Source organism: Calypte anna, chromosome 10, assembly GCF_003957555.1.
Source record: "Calypte anna isolate BGI_N300 chromosome 10, bCalAnn1_v1.p, whole genome shotgun sequence".
NCBI lineage: Eukaryota > Metazoa > Chordata > Aves > Apodiformes > Trochilidae > Calypte > Calypte anna.
Window position 1 is genome coordinate 13,553,740 of NC_044256.1, and position 17,233 is coordinate 13,570,972.

Here is a 17,233-nt window from a genome sequence, read left to right on the forward strand (position 1 = left end):
AGTAATTCAGGATTTTTTTTTATTGGGTTTTGGGCTGCCATGTGAATTCCAAATAAGTGTTTCACAACAAGCTTCTGAGTCCATATATACGATGATTTGATTGAACCCAGAAACCCAGCTGAAACTGCTGAACTTCATCCAATTATGAGATAAACCAACAGAAAATTCAAACAGCATCCAGGCAGCTGAGTCAGAGATCAGAATTTGTAAGAGAGAGAAAACCCAAGAAAGTTTCATTGAATAGTTTCTGCTAGAAAAGACCTTAAAAATCATCTAATTCCAAGCCCCCTGCACAAGCACCTCCCACCAAAGTGCTCAACCCCCCATCCAACCTGGCCCTGAACACTTCAAGGGATGAGGCATCCACTTCTCTGGGCAACCTGTACCACAGTGTCTCACCACACTCACAGTGAAGAATTTATTCCCAAGATCCAATCTAAATCTCCCCTTTTCCAGTTTTCAGTACTCTGCAGCACAGAAAATGGTTGGCTGTTCAGGTTGGAAGCTTTCTGGTGCTGCAGGTCCACGGATCAAAATAACCAACACTTCTGACTTGATCTTGTGGCTGTGGCAGTCACTGGCTAAAGGCTGAGGTACCACAGAGCAATCCAGCAAGCCAAACTTCTTTCTCCTGCACACACAACTCCAACTGCACTTTCACAGCATTGCAAGAAAGGTGAAAACAAGCAAGCCATCTCCTTTCCAACAAGTTTGGTCCCAATGGGAAACGCTTCTACTCGTCTCCCAGACCAGACAGCTGTCTCATAGCTGAGAAGGTTGCACCAAGAGAGCTGCAACCCTCAAATTAAATAAGCAGGAAAGATGGGCCTACACATATTTTATATTTCTGAACAGGAAAAAAAAAAAAGAAAAAAAACTCTGGCCAGACAAGGCCCTTACCTTGCAGTTGCAGCCAGAAGGATCCCCAGCAACTCCTGTTCTCTAGAAATATTGCTACCATCCTCCTCCCCTTTATAGGGTAAAGCACCCTCAGCTGCTGCATGTTAGCATATCAAGGAGAGCACAGCCTGGGACCACCTGGTGGGAGAGGGGTTCTGCATGTGTCTTCACTTAACAAAATAGAATCTTAATTGGGCTGCCCTGCCCAAATCAGTGCCCTGCTCCAGCCCAGAGCAGCTTGTGACTCCTTATCTCTAAATCCCTTCCATCCCCAACTTTCCCAATGCCTTTGGTGTTGCACACTTTCCTGTTGGACCCTCCCTTCTTAATCCATTTGATCTCCCTTTTAGGTACTCCGATTCTGCCACTCTCTCTTCCTCATCCCAGGCCAATCAGCAGAGAAGCACAGCTGACCAGGAACCAGTGTGATACCATTAAGGTATCAGAAAATATTTTGAAGCTTCTGTCCTATACAAACTTGCTGAAACTCTTTGTGGGAGCAGGGAGGGAGAAAAATGTCAATGTTGCCTTGCTCACAAGAGAAAAATAACCTGGAGCATGTAAGGTAATCTGCTCAGACGTGCATCAGGGAGAAAATATCAACCAAATAAATAATGATGCTAACCCTTTTATTAGCATTTTGAAAAGTGGAAAAGTTGTGTATAAGTTTATATTTAAAGAACGATCTTACAGTAGGGTGCATCTGGAGTCCAGCTGTCATAGAGCATAATGGTACAAGGTGCAAAAGGAAAAAAAGTAGCAGGTCCGAGCCGGGAGTCCTGAGTTTAGCCCTGGCTCTGCAGAGCCTGCAATTCGTCACTAGCAGCAGGAAGCAGGTTAAGTAAGGGCCTGCATATCATTCATATTTTATAGAGTGAAGGTTATTCCCTCATTACCCCCTGCTCCCCAGGGGCTGGTACCTATGGGAGAAGGTGTCCTCTGCAGCAGTGATGCTCTCCCAGCCCCATAAGAAAGATGTGGTTGTTCCTCTTCTGTGTTACAAATCACGTAGGCACTATCTGCTTGTCTTAGGTTTTACAGGAAATCTCAAGGAAGGCCTGAAACTGTCTCTGAAGTCAAATGATTGCTTTCAACCCTGAACTGAGTGTGCTGAGCAAAGCACAAGGCCAGCAGAACCCCTCTAGCACTGCTGGAGAGCTTGGGGGGACACGTAGGACAGGAGGGTCACTGGCTTCTTTCTGGCTTTGTGCAGGGCTTCAGGTCATGAGAGACCTCTTAGAAGAGCAAAGTGGAATGCACTTAGCAAAAAAACAACAGAAAATGTGTATATTGGCAAGCAAAAGCTTCTAAAGTGCCTAGGTGAGAACAGAGGGCAGCAAATTGGATATAAGCAACAGCAATGTGAGAAACAGGCATTTTTAACTATGTGAACAGTCCTGTCCCATCCGAAGATCACAGAGGAAGCTGTTGCTCTCCTGGGACAAACCCTCTAGGACTATGGAGATAATCCAGAAGATACTCATTAGAAGACCAGAAATCAGCAGTTCCCTTGTTTGAGGGAAAAGAATTCTTCTATAGCAAGGAGAATAAAGTGGAATACGCACATGGCAAAAGCCCTAAGGAAACAGTATGTAGAAAATATCCCCTTCTCCACCTCTTCTCTTCTCACTGTTGGTGGCATTGTCTGAAAACACAACTTGTGGGCTTCAGGCAAACCTCTTTGGGGTCTTCGGGTCTAAGGAGTGACAATGTCAGTCTGGTGCCTCTGGTGAAAACCAGTGTTTTATTGAAAAGGAGTCCTGTGGAATTCAGTAGCTTTTAACCACAATCAGTAAAGGTTTGTATGCTTCCTAGGGGGGAGAGGAGGACCCTGGGGAAGCTGTGCTGGGGCTGCCATGGTTTTGGCCTAGATGATAACAAAGGGCCCCCTCCATTTTGGGATGGCAAGGAGGAAATCCACCTAAAACCTTGTGGGTCAAGACAAGGCCTAGGAGGGTTACAGTCACTGGTTACAGTCATGGGCAAAATAGCCTCAACTTGAAAAAAAAATTTCATTTTCTCGTTAATCAAATCAAAATGGGATAAAGAGAAAACAAAACCTAGAGCTTAAATACTTTACCCCACTCCTCTCTTCTCCCCAGGCCCAAATGACTTCGTTCCTCTGTACCTCCTCCCCCCCAGCAGCACAGGGAGTGGGGTTCATGGTCCTTTGGTCACACATTGTTTTCTGCAGCTCCTTCCTCCTCAGGGAGAAGGATTCCTCACAGCCTTCCCCTGCTCCAACGTGGGGTCTCTCCCACAGGAGAGTCCTTCACAAACCCCTCCAACATGAGTCCCTCGTGAGGTGCAGTCCTTCAGCAACTGCCCACAGAGTCACGGATGCTTCAGGCCCAGACACCTCACCTGGAGCAGGGTCCTCCATGGCTATGGCTCCACCCTTGCTCCCCATGATCCTCTCCACCATGCTCCTCCATGGGTTGCAGGAAGACAGCCTGACATCTCACATCATCTAACCTCTGTTAAGGGCACTTTCTTCTTCTTCCTCACCAGCCTTGGTATCTCTGCTCCGGCATTGCTCTCACCTCAGTTATTCCTCTCTTCTCCTCATCTCTCCTCTGCCCTGAAGTCTTACAGCCTCTTGTTTCCCTCTCCTTGACTATGTGAGTCACAGAGGAGCATCCCCTGTCACTGATAGCCTCAACATTGGCCAGAGGTGAGGCCGGACATTTTGGGGAGCTTTCAGCACCTTCTTACGGGCCCTCACACACTACGAAAAATGGTGCAACATCAGCCCAGAATAGAGACAATAAATGATCCCCCCCATCCAGGAAGATTTTCCTCCCTAGGGTGAGGATTGAATTGGTTATGAAGAGCCATATAGAAATAAAGCATTGGAAGGGGGTAAGGAGAAGAGTGTGGGCAAACAGATCCATCACAGTGAAGAGAGCCACAACCTCCTCAAAATCACTGTCCCTGCAGCTCCACATGTGTTGACATGGGGCAGTCCCACCGCCTACTGCATCCCTGGCATTTATGTTCCATTCCTGGTGAACAGGGATAGCAAATAAAGCTTTTCACAGTCACAGCATGGAGTGCTCCTTAGTGCTCTGCCAGCAGCACCTTTGGATGAAGACAGCCCGAAGCAGCAAGCAAAGCAAAGATAAAAGTTATCAATAGAGGGAATTAGTGGGCATTTCTCTGTCTTCAGGAGTTATCAAAAACAAAGCACAACCTGTGCTTTGTGTTTTTGAGCAAGGTATTTCCAGATTGCAATCACAATCTGAAATCTGAAGTATGTGGTTAGTGAAGGCTACAAAGTCATATAGGAGGTGTCCTGTCTTTCCACCAATACGTAAGCAGGTAAAACTAAATCAACCATTTTATGATTTGAAAATACAGTGGGTTGAAACATGTCAAAGAGATTAACATGGCCAACCTAATGCATTGTAATACGTTAGGCCAATGAATTGTATGCCTAGAGAGCAAACTGAGGGCTTAGCTCAAAGGGAACCAATTCCTCACGCAATGCTCCACAAATCCTCTTAATTTAAACACAGGGTGGTTAAGATTAATATTTCTATTTTCTCTTCCTAGCTATTTGGGTTGGGGCATTTTCTCTTCATAGTGCAGCATGTGACTCATGCTGCATATTAAAACACCACTTAAAGAGCAAAAAGTAGTTACTCAGTGATTAAGTCATGACCATTGGAGAAAAGAAGTTCACCCTCTTCTCTCTCTTCTCCCTTTTAGCCTCCAGACGTGGGCAGAAGGAAAAGTCACTTGAAAAATGCAGCAGCTCTTTGTGTTGTGAACTGTTTGACATAAACCCTACCCACCTTTGTGTATGTTTGCATTTTGAAATGGATCTGTATTTAAACTAAATGAAATATTTACCAAAATTATTATCAACATTTTTCATTTGCATAAGTTAATGAATTATATTTTAATGCTGTTTAAGGCATTTGGTTGGTGCATTTTTGCAATGAAAAATAATGCTTTAGCAATACTAATTTTTCACATTATAAAAAAAATACTACTTTTGGCAGAACAATTAGTATCAGACAAATATTAAGTATGGTTCTGACAGTTTCTAATTACAGATACCTACCAGAGTTTTGGGTTCTAAGACCTTTGACAATGATTAAGAAACTCAAGCATTCAGCTCTGTATCACTAAAACTCAGGCCCACCTTCCAATGCAGTGGGAAAAACAAATCCCTGAGAAACCTGTTGCTGTCAACAGAGATACCAGGGCAGAGGACAAAGGGGAGGAGGACAAACATATTTAGAAACTGTAATATGCACAAGAATGCCAAACTCTCAACAGGTATAATTTACTGTATGTTTCCAGAGTCTGTGGAGCATCATCGTGTCTCAGCAGCTGAGAGTTTTACCCGTACAGAACAGCAAAACATTGGATTCCCCACTCTACACACAGTATTTCTTTTCTGGAAGCTACTCCATCTGTTGTGGTGTTGCAGCATCTGAATTTGCTGGTGTACTGCCAGAAAGGATGTTTTCTTCTCTATTTGGAGGAACAGTCATCTTGCAACCAATCCTTGCTCTACTAAGTGTTAGGAAAACACGCTGAGGTGTCCTCCAAAGACAGAACCCACTGGGAAAGAGTTTTGCCAACCTTTGTCTGAAAATCTTGTCCAAACTTTCCCATTCAGCCTTGGGATGGGAAACTTCTGTCCCTAAACCTTCTGTTCCTGTCCTAATTTGAATGTGAGTCTCACAGGGAGACCTTATATATATTTACACTGTCCAAGTGTTGTCCTTTGCTGCAGGAATTTATAGTGGTAATTGCACCATAAATGCTCTTTTCCCAGCACTCTTTAGTACATGTTATTGTCTCCATACTCCTACGTGTATCCCCTACCTTAGCATTCTAGAGGGGACAACAGCAGCATGGCAGCATTAGGGATGCTGGAATAATCTTTCTAATTGATCTTAGAAGGAGTGGGCAGTGATTTCCTTTGAGTGATTTTCATTAACTGAGCTCTTTGTTATTGCTTGGGTGCAGGGTATGAACATAACAGTTTTCACATGAGTGTGCCTTCAGTTCAAACACAGTTCAAACACAATGTAATCCGCTTCAATAAAGAGGTGGAAGAATGCAGTTTTCAGTAGCATTTTTATTAAGTACTGGCAAACCCTCATGCATGTTAATGCTTGATAAAAATACGGTTGACCCAAATGCAAAATACTGTGGTGAGTTGAGGCATATGACAGGTGAAACAAAATATATCCAGCACTGCATGACACCCACCATCCCTGCAAATTCTGCTCACAAGCATGGGGAAGTGGAAGAGGAGCCTGTGCTCCTCAACATGTTAGATTTTGACCATCTAGTTTTTAAAAATGGTTATTTCACCCCACATAGGCATTCTAAAAATACTTGCAGAATAGCTGAATTAGACATTTGCAAGTGTACTGTTGATGAAGTTATTCTGTGGGAATGCTTTGATAAGGGGTCATTTACTTCATATTCACATCTACAAACCCAGATAAGAGAATGGAAAGTTAGATGTTCTTGGCATCTTGGCAGTTACAAGTTCCTCTTATTTGACATGCTGGTTTTCCTTATTCATTTTAGGTTATATATGTATAGCTTTAATAAAAATGAGCTTAGAAAATTGCTTGGTTAAGTGATAAAATAGTTGTACGTGTGTCCTTGGATGTTAGCAGCAGAGAACACTAGCAATTGCACATCTGGTGGACAGTTCTGTAATGACTTCAAATCAATGTAAGATGGCTCTGCCACCACAACTGTTCCTGTCCTGTACAGCTCCATCCTGTCCCATGACTTCCCTTCAGCTCAAGCACCTCTACAGCTGCCTGGCAAAGCAGAGCAGGGGATCTGATCTGTATTCAAACTAGCTAAGTCTTAATTATACTCTAGCATAGCACTTTCCATGCCAGCAAGAACAAAATATTCTATTTAAGCATTATATCTCCTTCTTCAAAACTACCTCTGATTCCCAGTGGTCGTTGTTATAAATTTCATTCTGGATTTCAGAAGCTTACACCAAAAAATGCCCTTCAGCCTTGGAGCCTGAGTCGCAAGAGCAAACAGAATTGTTGAGCCATTCAGAGATGCTCTTTCAGAGAGTTGGTTTTGCTACATTACCTCATAGCCATTTGTCTTCTCCACTGGACCGTGCTGTTATGACCCTCTCATCCAGGGTTATTTCAGGTCTGCAAGGCACAGCCTTGGAAATGGAAGGAGGAACATATTTTTTAGGTCTATTGTAGGAAGACATGAGTAAGCAGGGATGTTTAAAGTAAGGGTAAAGAATGGTACAAGGAGGAAACATGAAAATAAAAAAGTGTTGCTACGCATCTCCCTTCCCTGAGTTTACCACCATCAAACCCAGATAATTCAAGTAGGATGAGCTGAGACCTGGAATGGGGTTGAGTCTAACTCCATCAAGCATGACCCATTCTGCCAGACACAGGTGATTTTGGCTGCTGCAGACAGTGATGCTTCCACTGGGGCTCCCAGAAGGGATCCATCAAGCCAGGACCTTCCAGGGATGGTGGTGGAGCACCATGTTGTTTGTACTGAAATGAGGCAAACATTTGACTTCAACATGTGGAACAGAATCATTGCATGAGACAATCATTGCAGCACAAAACACAGCCTGTCCCCACAGCCCTAACAGGGTCACACTGGCCTTACACAGGTTGGGAAGTAATTCTTCTTCAAGTTCATACCTTTGTGAACACAGATAATTTTTATACCCTTAGGAATAGATTTCTTAAAGTCACTTCCGCCTCACTCCCCTTTCTCACCCATGTGCTTTCTCCACCCACAACTGATTATTCTGCAGAAATCTGGTTTTGGAAGCACCAGCACCACTGGGGATGTCTGCCAGGGCAGGACTGACTTAAGACACCTCTCCAGCTGAGGCCAATGCGAACCTGTGCCCTGATGTAATGCAAACTCCCCTACACAGTAAGTCAACAGGAAAAATCACTGCCAGGTGACACTGCCACCAGTAACACCTTCTGCCCACCACACAGCAGTGCTGGGAAAGCCCAGGGGGAAGCCTAGCACTCTCCTGGGGATGGTGAACAAGCCAGCAGACATCATTTCTTGTTTCTGTGCCAAGTTTTTACCATGCCACTTCATCAGTGCTGCAAGCAGGGCAGGTGGGTTGTGCCAGTTCTTCTGCTGCAGTCCTGCAGCAGGGATATTGTACTGGGTATATGCAAAGCTCTCTTCCCCATCATGACAGCAAGAACCTGGGGCTTTAATGCGTGATGGTATTAACACCACAGAGAGCATGCACAAGAGCAAAAGCAGCTCAGTCCAGCTGGTGTTATTTAGAAACCACTTGAAACAGTGCTACAGGACTATGCAATGTAATTAGGCATGAGGTCAGAAGAGCTCCCAATACAATGAATAACTTAGTTTTGAAAACATTTTTTCCTGTTCATTAGGAAAAACAAGTGTTAAGTGAGTAATCTGTCTCTTCAGTGCAATTTCAACACAACATATGTCATGACTTGTCTTCAGAAAGGAATTACAGGGCTTTCTGATAAGGCTTCATTTTACTAATAGCAAAGTGGCTCCATCCACCCAATAGGGCTTTGTTAAGATGGAAGCATATTGTAGCACTAATGAAGCATGAGTTCAGCCTAATTAACAGGACAGCAACAGCAATCATACAGCCTTTTCATTCACTTTTATACATTCTGTCAGAGTGACAAAGTTGTGTTTGACACTGCTGAAACCCTCTGGCTTCGCTCCCTATTTGCACGCCTGCTAATCCTTATTCTTTGTTCAAATGGGCCCAGATCCAGCCAAATGCTAAACCCGTGTAATCATAGATAATAAGGCAGAACCCCTGGGCAATCACACTGCTCATCCACCCACCTGCCTGCTCCCACTCCTCATATTTAACTTAAGCATGAGAGCAAATCCCTCGCCATCAGCAGGGCCACTTACAAACTTCTTGCTGAGCACACACTAAAGTGCTTTACTGTATTAGTGCTACAGTTTCTATTGTGAGAGGAACAGTCACAGGCAGAATTTATTCTCCTGAATAACCTATTTTGCCCATGTTGGAAAACAATAGCATTTTTATTACTCACTTCACAACTCACCTGAATGGATGGGAAAGGCTCCTTGCCTCCAGCCACTCTTTCATTTGGGCTTGTAAATTCAACCTCTGAAGGGCAGTCCAAGGTAAAACATATGAGAGAGTTTATTGTGTCTGATATGGGCTCAATGGAGGAGATGTCCAGACAGAAACTAAGTTTCTTTCATTAATTTCAACGTGTTCCGTGCAATCCCTCATTTCAAATGCTGAAAATAAGCCTGCAGATGGGGAGCCGCAGATCCTCTCCTTTGGCCCAGCTCCAGGTAGGGTAATTACATGCTGGTTGGCTCAATCCCCTCAGATGGCTTCAAATGGAAAAGTCATTCTCCATTTTTCCTCCTGAAATACTGCAACATAGTGCAGCAGTCACTTAACACCAACCGAGTGGTACCCGCAGTTCAGCAGTGGTGGGTACCACCTCTGATGGTTGACATTAGGGCTGAATTCCTTTGGTAACCACCACATCTCCCCTGGAGAAGCCTCTCCCACCTCAGGGTATGGCTCCTGGCCTGTATTAGCTTCCAGATGGCTCAAAATGTAGGGTTGGTGGGAGGGTTAGTGCAGAAATGCCCTTTATACCACACAATTTTGGGGAAAGTTCATCTCCAATTCTGAAATAATGAAACCTGACTGCAGGAGGTCACCTTTCCACTTCATTACAGTTGATGACTTGCACAACGATGTTCTCTGGTGGGGCCCTGCTGTCAGTCACTTGGCACATCCTATCCACAGAAACCGCTCCAAAATCATTCAAGGTCTACACACGACTCAAGCCCAGAAATCGGCCATGTCCTGCCTTCAGAATCAATTTGTCTTTCCTTGGTTAAAGTAAATCATACACTACACTTTTACAAAGAGTAACTTTGAGAGCAGCACAAAAACAGATGAAGGAAACTGTGATCAAAGTCTCCAACAAGACTATAGTCACTGAGGGCGAGATTTTGCTCTTGTTTTTAAATATCTTTCAGAAGCTTCATTGCCATTTGGTCACATATTTAAGTAAAATGGATCTTTGCAGCAGAACTTGTTCTTGAAAAATTTTATTCACTTCTACCATTTACAACCTATGGCAAGCTGATAAGGAGTAGAAGAGAACCCGCTATTACTGGGGGAAATTTAATAAATCAAAATTCTGACAGGAAGGCTGGACAGACTCATTGACTGATAACATGTCAGGAAATCTCTCTCTTGATTAATATCTTTCAAGTCTCACACTGACTACAGTTTTTGACTACAAGAAGGCTTGGTCAAGGGCAGAGAAGAGGTGGGACACTTTGGCCATGAGATGACATCCATCAAGTCCTATCCTTTGCTGGACTGGCTCTGGCTTCCACCTTGCCATGTTACTCCAGGACAAAAAAATTGTTCCTTTGGAGTTTTTTTGAGTGGTCAGAAAAACTATCAGCACCGTTTCTGCAATAAAGAGTTGATTTCTGGAGCCTTGGCATTTCATATGCTTGAAGAACCTTGGTGATATCACCCCAGCTTCCTGCAAATATCAACATAATAAATACATCTCTTCCCATTGGTCTCAGCAGACAACCTAAATGCTGGATAAAGCCGGGCACTAGATTATCCTTGTATTCCTAAAGATTTGTAGATTAATTCTTCCAGATTAGAGATACACAGTGATAAAAATTATACATCATGAATTGTTGCCCTTTACTGAATAAATCTCTTCAGTTCATAGAATGTCCTTTCCCTTACATGATTACAATTCACCTAAAAAAGATACAGTTATTCATACATAGTGAAAAATAGTTCTTGCGTACTACTTTACCATATAATAAGATTAAAATATAATTTTCTGGTTTGTTTTGTTGGGGTTTTTTCATTACTTTTATGGTACAGCAGAAATACCTCCAGTGCAGGTAAGGTAAATAATAGTCACTTAAAGGGTCAAAACCAAAAGAACAACAATTGCTTTCCAAGTGTTTCAGCTCATACTCATCTTCCAGGAAAGGAGCATGACAAGCTTTTGCGAGGTATAGCATGAAAGCAGAGCTAACTAAAGTTTTTGGTACCAGGCCTTGATAGAACATACATCTTTATGTGCAGGCATCTTCCCCCACATCTGGCTGACAAAAGAGCATCAGGGAGATCCTGAGAGCAGAAAACACTGATGTGGGGTCAGAACATACCCATGCATTACAAAGAAGCTTTCTACAAACATATGTCAAATAACTTCTGTTGGTCTAAGAAAAATACTTAGGATTGGGAAATCATTAGAAATTACAAACCTTGAGACAAAATAAGTGCAAGCTCAAGACACAGGCAAATAGTTAGAAAGTGGCTTTATTATCCTGGGAACATAGCACTATCAGCAACAAACATGCTGTTTGTGTGGATTTATATTCCAAACACTGTTGATTCCTGTAAATTATTGGTTCGACATTTGCCTGGGGTTTCTTCTTCTTTTTCTGAAATAAATACTATCCATTAACACATAGTGAATGGCATGGGACATGTTCCCATGTGTAGGCAAAAGGGTTTCCTTTAAATCTATATGACTATATGACGACTGGCAGCTGGACCTGAGGACAATATCCTCTACTTAAGGCTCTCCCTGATAACATCACGTGCACCACAAGGTGTTTCGGGTGAAATAATGCCAAATCCAGGCATTTTACCAGGATTTTACCCTTCTTATTTATACCCTTCTTATTTATGCCCTTCTTCTGAATGCCACAGCCCTCTCTCTCTCTCTCTCTTCTTGTTGCCCTCCCTGTCTCTCCCAGGTATCTGGTCAAGGGGTTTTCTCCCTCATCCACAGCTGGAAATAAGAAACCAACAGAAAAACCCTTGTTGCCTGCAAATGGCTCAAAGACTTCCCCAAACAGGGATCAGCCATGGCAGGGAGATTACAGTAACCAGCATCAACCAATTTGCATATTCAAAGATTGTACTTGAGGAATAAGCAGTAATGCCATTATACAAATCTCTGGGCTCTGAGTGGCCAAAATAAGAGCTCAGCATCTCAACTGGAATAAACCTGTGCCAAGGATGAAGCAGCACAGGGGCAAGCACAAGCAAGGAGCAGGGAATTGCTGAACAGAAGGAAAAGGCACCATAATTCATCAGTAATGAACTGTGCTCAGCCCTGAGCTCTGGCGGCTGGGACACCTCCTTCCTGCCTCAATATTAGATATATTTGAGCTCACAGTGCTCTTCTGGGTCCATGGTGAGTTAGATGGCAAAATTATTGCCTGCAACTGAAGAAAGGACATAGAAGTATATCAATAAAGCAACATCCTTTAGTGTGCTACCAGTGAGCTGAACAGCCATTATCATGGTTCCTTTTTTATTTTTTTCTTAACCCTTTTCAGCCTCCTCATCAGCAGAATTGAATTCAAGGTGGTGTATTTTATCTGGCACATAATTCTCCATCAATCCCACTTGATAACTTCTGCTTCAAGGTCAACCAAGGTCGCAGAGAAAAGAAGAGTTCAATTGGCACATTTAAAAGGAATTAGTAATTATGGCAACATTTTTCATTTAAAATGCCTGCAATACAGCAATGCTTTCAGAGGGATTCTGTTCAAGTCTGTCATACATTCTTTTCCACAGTTCGTAGCTGACACTGCACCAAAAACTCAGTTCACCTTGATTCATGAATAACTGTCCCTCACTTCCTACTGTAAGAACAATTTTAAACATATGGGAGAGAATTTGTAGTGAATTAGGATTGTACATTATCACTGTGATTAGCTGCATTTGTTACCCAGCAGATGTCTGGGTCGTAAAAATCCCCCACAAGTACAGCATCCTGGAGTTTCCCAGTTCCTTGATAACGGGTCCAAGAGTTTCTCCTTCCTGCTGTGCTCTGATCCTGGTGGCACAGAGCAGATGCTCGCTGTCTGCCCATCTCTTGCAGCACTAATCCCCTTCTCTCCACACTGCAATCCCGGCAGTGCATCCCGCATCCTCTGCTTTTTTCTCTCCTTTCCTGGTGACATTCATCATCCTTACAATACCAAAACACTTTGACAAGCTGAGCCAAATTCCTCCCTGGTGCTGTATTGCTGATTAACGAGAGTTACAAATTTTATGACTGATTAGGCTGTAACTATTTATGAGAATGGTAATGCCATTATAAGCATCAAGGCAATACCTGTAAGGTATTTCTGATCATGTCTGGCCCCTCTTTGTGGGCACCTCATGACCACACAGTGAGGGAAAAGCTCTGTTCCAACAGAAAGCCTGAAGAGAGACACAGTGATTAAATGCCACAAAGCTAAAACCCACAGAGATCAAGTGATTGGACCCAAAACATGGAAGGCATAGGGTAGTGCCTTGAGAGCTTCCACATGAGATTATCTCTTCCCCTGCACTGGATTCTCTATCCCAGGGTTGCCTTACTTTTGTCAGCTGTCATACAAGACCACAAGCACTGGGTTTTCTTCTGGCTGTCAGGCAAAGCTTTGAAGAAGAAAACAAGCACTGTCAGGCACCATCTAACTTTTTGTCTCAGCACACTGGAAATATTCCTCCAGCCTCTTCTCTTCACCCAGCACACAAGCAAGCCCTCGCCACTGCTTATTTGCTTTATGTTATTGTATCTGTCTTCAGCTTGGGGTACCAGATCAGCAACTCTTAACTTGTAAAATGTCTACAAATACTAATCTACCCTTCTAGCAGAAAGTAACTTTCTTTGGGGGAGTAAGAACATGTAACACTAAACACAGAGAAAGTCAATTAATTTATAACTTACTGCTACTGTTCACTCACTTCCAAACAGCACAGGGAGTAACTTGCAGGGTAACATTCACATCCATTTCAGCCTCGCCAGAGCCCTGGTGAAGAGGCAGGTTTTTAATCCACTGCTTTCAGAGACCTTTGACTTAAGTGCCATGGAAAGGAGCTGAAACCCAAGTGAACCAACCCACAAGGCCAAGATTTTCAAGGTTCTAATTGGATAAACAAAAAAATGTATACAAATACATATCCACATGTTGTGCATGTATCCTTCCTTGACCATTACCTGGCAACTTCTCCAAAGAACTAAAGAACTAAGGACCAGAAGGTGAGCAAAGCATGAGCCCTACTTTATTGAACAACCATTAGCCATACCAGAAACTTCAATGAGCATTAATTTTGCAGCTACAAAGCGTTGGCCCTGAGCAGAATTAATGCATGTGCACACATTTGCTGCACAGTCATAAATTTTAGTAATGCAATTTTACAAGCCTCTTAAATGGTAACTGTTGGGGAGGGTAGGGGTGGGAAAGTAGCAACAGGAGAGGCAAGGTGAAGTTCAACAGCAATATTTCATTACCAAGAATGGAGACAAATGACTCAGCAGCCTCCTTGGTTCTCCCCTCTCCCCCCCCACTATTTCGTGGGGAAACACAGCATAACACAGATTGGTTTTATGGTCAGAAGTGTGTCTGCCTGGCAGGATGGCAAGAGGGGTTTTCAGCACAAGCAGAGATTTGTCTCTCACTAAAGCATTTTACAGCAAAGCACTTCCACAGGGACCAGACCCCCCATGGTTTCCAGGGCCAGACAGAATAACTAGCATTTCTCTAGTCCCTCTCCCAGGTAGGGCTGTTTTATCACGTGTAATTCTCTCTTTTCCCCCATTCCAGAGGGGACACCCACTGCTGCAGTCACAGGCTGGAGCCCCACCACGTGCTGGGGGGCAAGATGCAGGCAGCACACTGTGTACAGGTTTAAAGGAAGCACAGAAAATAGAGAAATTTTGCTGTGAATAGCATGATTTGACATATTCCTTAAAGCACCAGCAATCAGAACTGTGTGTTCTTACCTGAGTAGTTCATATTTTATTTTTATCTTTCATAAACAAATCAGTTTTCAATCCTCTGGCTGAAGAGACCAGCCTGGAATGGGACTTCCACAAAGCCCAACGTGAAAGCAAATAGGAGTCATCTTCATAACCCTGACATTTCCAAGGTGGTTTCATGGTGTTTTGGGGATTGGTGGTGCCAACCTCACCATCAGGACAAGCAGATCTTGGACTTTTTAGCTGAGGCCAAAGTATCTGGTTACCTTTGAGAAAAGGCAAGATCTGAGCCTGCACTTTATGCCCAGAGACCTGCTCAGTATCCCAAAATATAGAATTATATTTATTATCATATATTTTAATATTAAAATTATATAGAATTATATTATATAGAAAATATAAGGAATATCCCAAAATCCACAGGTGTGAGGTACAAGAGGGCAAGCAAAAGCAGGACTGGGGATGGGCATTTGGGAGCATACTGAGACTCATCTCTTCAGTTCTGAAATCCTCCAGCCTCAGCAGCAACTGTGTCTCCAGATGCCCATCATTTCCTCAACCCTACATTTTTTTTTAGTCTCCTGGACAACTTCCCTGTTCCAGCAGAGAACTTTGCACATCTCTTCCTTGCATCCACTGATGGTCCACTAGGACCATACATGGAACAAGCCATTGCTTTCTGTTGATGGGCTCATCCAGAACCAATAACTATTCCTCCTTGAAAAACTTGGTCTGTTGCTCTTACGGAGGACTAGATGTACTGGTACTTTTGAAAGAGCTTTGTGGCTTTCCTACACATAGTTTGTGCTATATTGCAGAAAAGAAATAAGAGCAAGGAGAACTTACTTGTGGGAGGAGTTTGGCTGCTGATGACCCACATCTTCCTTTATTGTAGATTTTCCTCCAGTATCTAAGTGGACTGTGAAGAATGATGTTGCAGCCTATGAGAGATCACATGGTCCATGGTCTCAGAAGTCATTGAAAGTGACCAAGCTTGTTGGAGAACTGCTGGTACAGCAGCACTTTACAAGACATACTGCTCTTTCCTGAAAAGATGACACAGAAAAAATGATTACCCCAATATAATTACACTGACAGGTGCTTGCCATTTTCCAAGTGCACAGAAACACAACTGACCTTTCCTTCAATTGGACCATGCTGCTGCCAGCAGGTTACAGGATACTTTCTCTTCCTCCATGTGCAGCTTCAATGGAATGGAGACATAGGAGCACCTAAGAGGGCAGAATATGGCCCAAAGACCCAATATTTTATTTGTAACTCTTGTGCATCAGGCAGAGCAATTTACCAAAGCTATATCTGAAATTCAAACTTTATGCAACCACTACAACTGATTGCTGTGAGAAATACATTCAAAGCAGCACAGTGTGGGGACCTCGAGATCGTTGGACTCAATGATCCTGAAGGTCTTTTCCAGTCTTAATGCTTCACTGACCTGTCTTGGTTGCTGACGCAGCATCACATGGAGGAGCTTTCCCCTACCTTGAGACTCAGCATCTCCATTCAGCAGCTCCTGCAGAAACTTGGCAGCTGCCCCATCTTCCAGCACAGCGATGACCCAGATGAGATGTGTACATCCTGCATGGCCAGCTCCCTGGCTGAGGAATGCTATGCCACAATGCTTGGCATTTTTTGGCACAAGCCTCATCACATTAAGCTTATTTATGAAAGTTCCTGCCCCCAGTAAACTACATTTTCAAGTGATGGCTCATTTTATGTATGTCCTCTTTTCCGCAGTTGCCCTCTGCAACCTCTGATGCTGAGTTACTTTCAGTGGTAGGCTCAGCTCTTTGTTTCAACACCTGGAATTTTAAGACAACCTGGGTTTGCCATTAACAAGTCTAAAGCAGCAAAATAACTTCATGTAGCGATCCCAAGTGCATGATGATTGCTGATAGGTGACTATAAGTAGTTATCTGTAGTACTGACTGCAAAGGGACTGTGGTGCATCAACACATGAGTGAAATAGATACCAAAATATTAGTCATGACCTTGTTAAAACAGTTGATATTGCAAAAATCAGTCATGAACCAACCTATCAGGTGAATTATGATTAGTGTCAAGAGCTAATCTCTCATAAGCCCAGGCAATGTGATGCAAAGGAGCTTTTAAAAGAAACCAAACAAACTCATTTTTCATTATCTTCTGCCATCTTATTATCTCACAAGTGAGAAATCCATTAGCAATTCTGCCAAGAACAAGATAGGTTGCTTAGTTATCTAACCCTGAGACATTTGCATCCCATGACTATCTTGATGTCCCTGGAAAAAAAACAGAAGAGAAGCAATGGAGTAATAAATTATTGTGGCTGTTTCATTAAACTTAGGACACTGTAATTTTAAAGTTTATTTGGTATTATATTTAAATGAACCAAAAGGCAACATTGTACAGTAATTTTATAAAATAAAATTGTTACATAGTACATTAACCAAAGCCCCATTAAAAAAAAAAATCCTAAAAAGTCATTTGGGGACAGATCCTCTCTTGCTTTTCTGCACTTA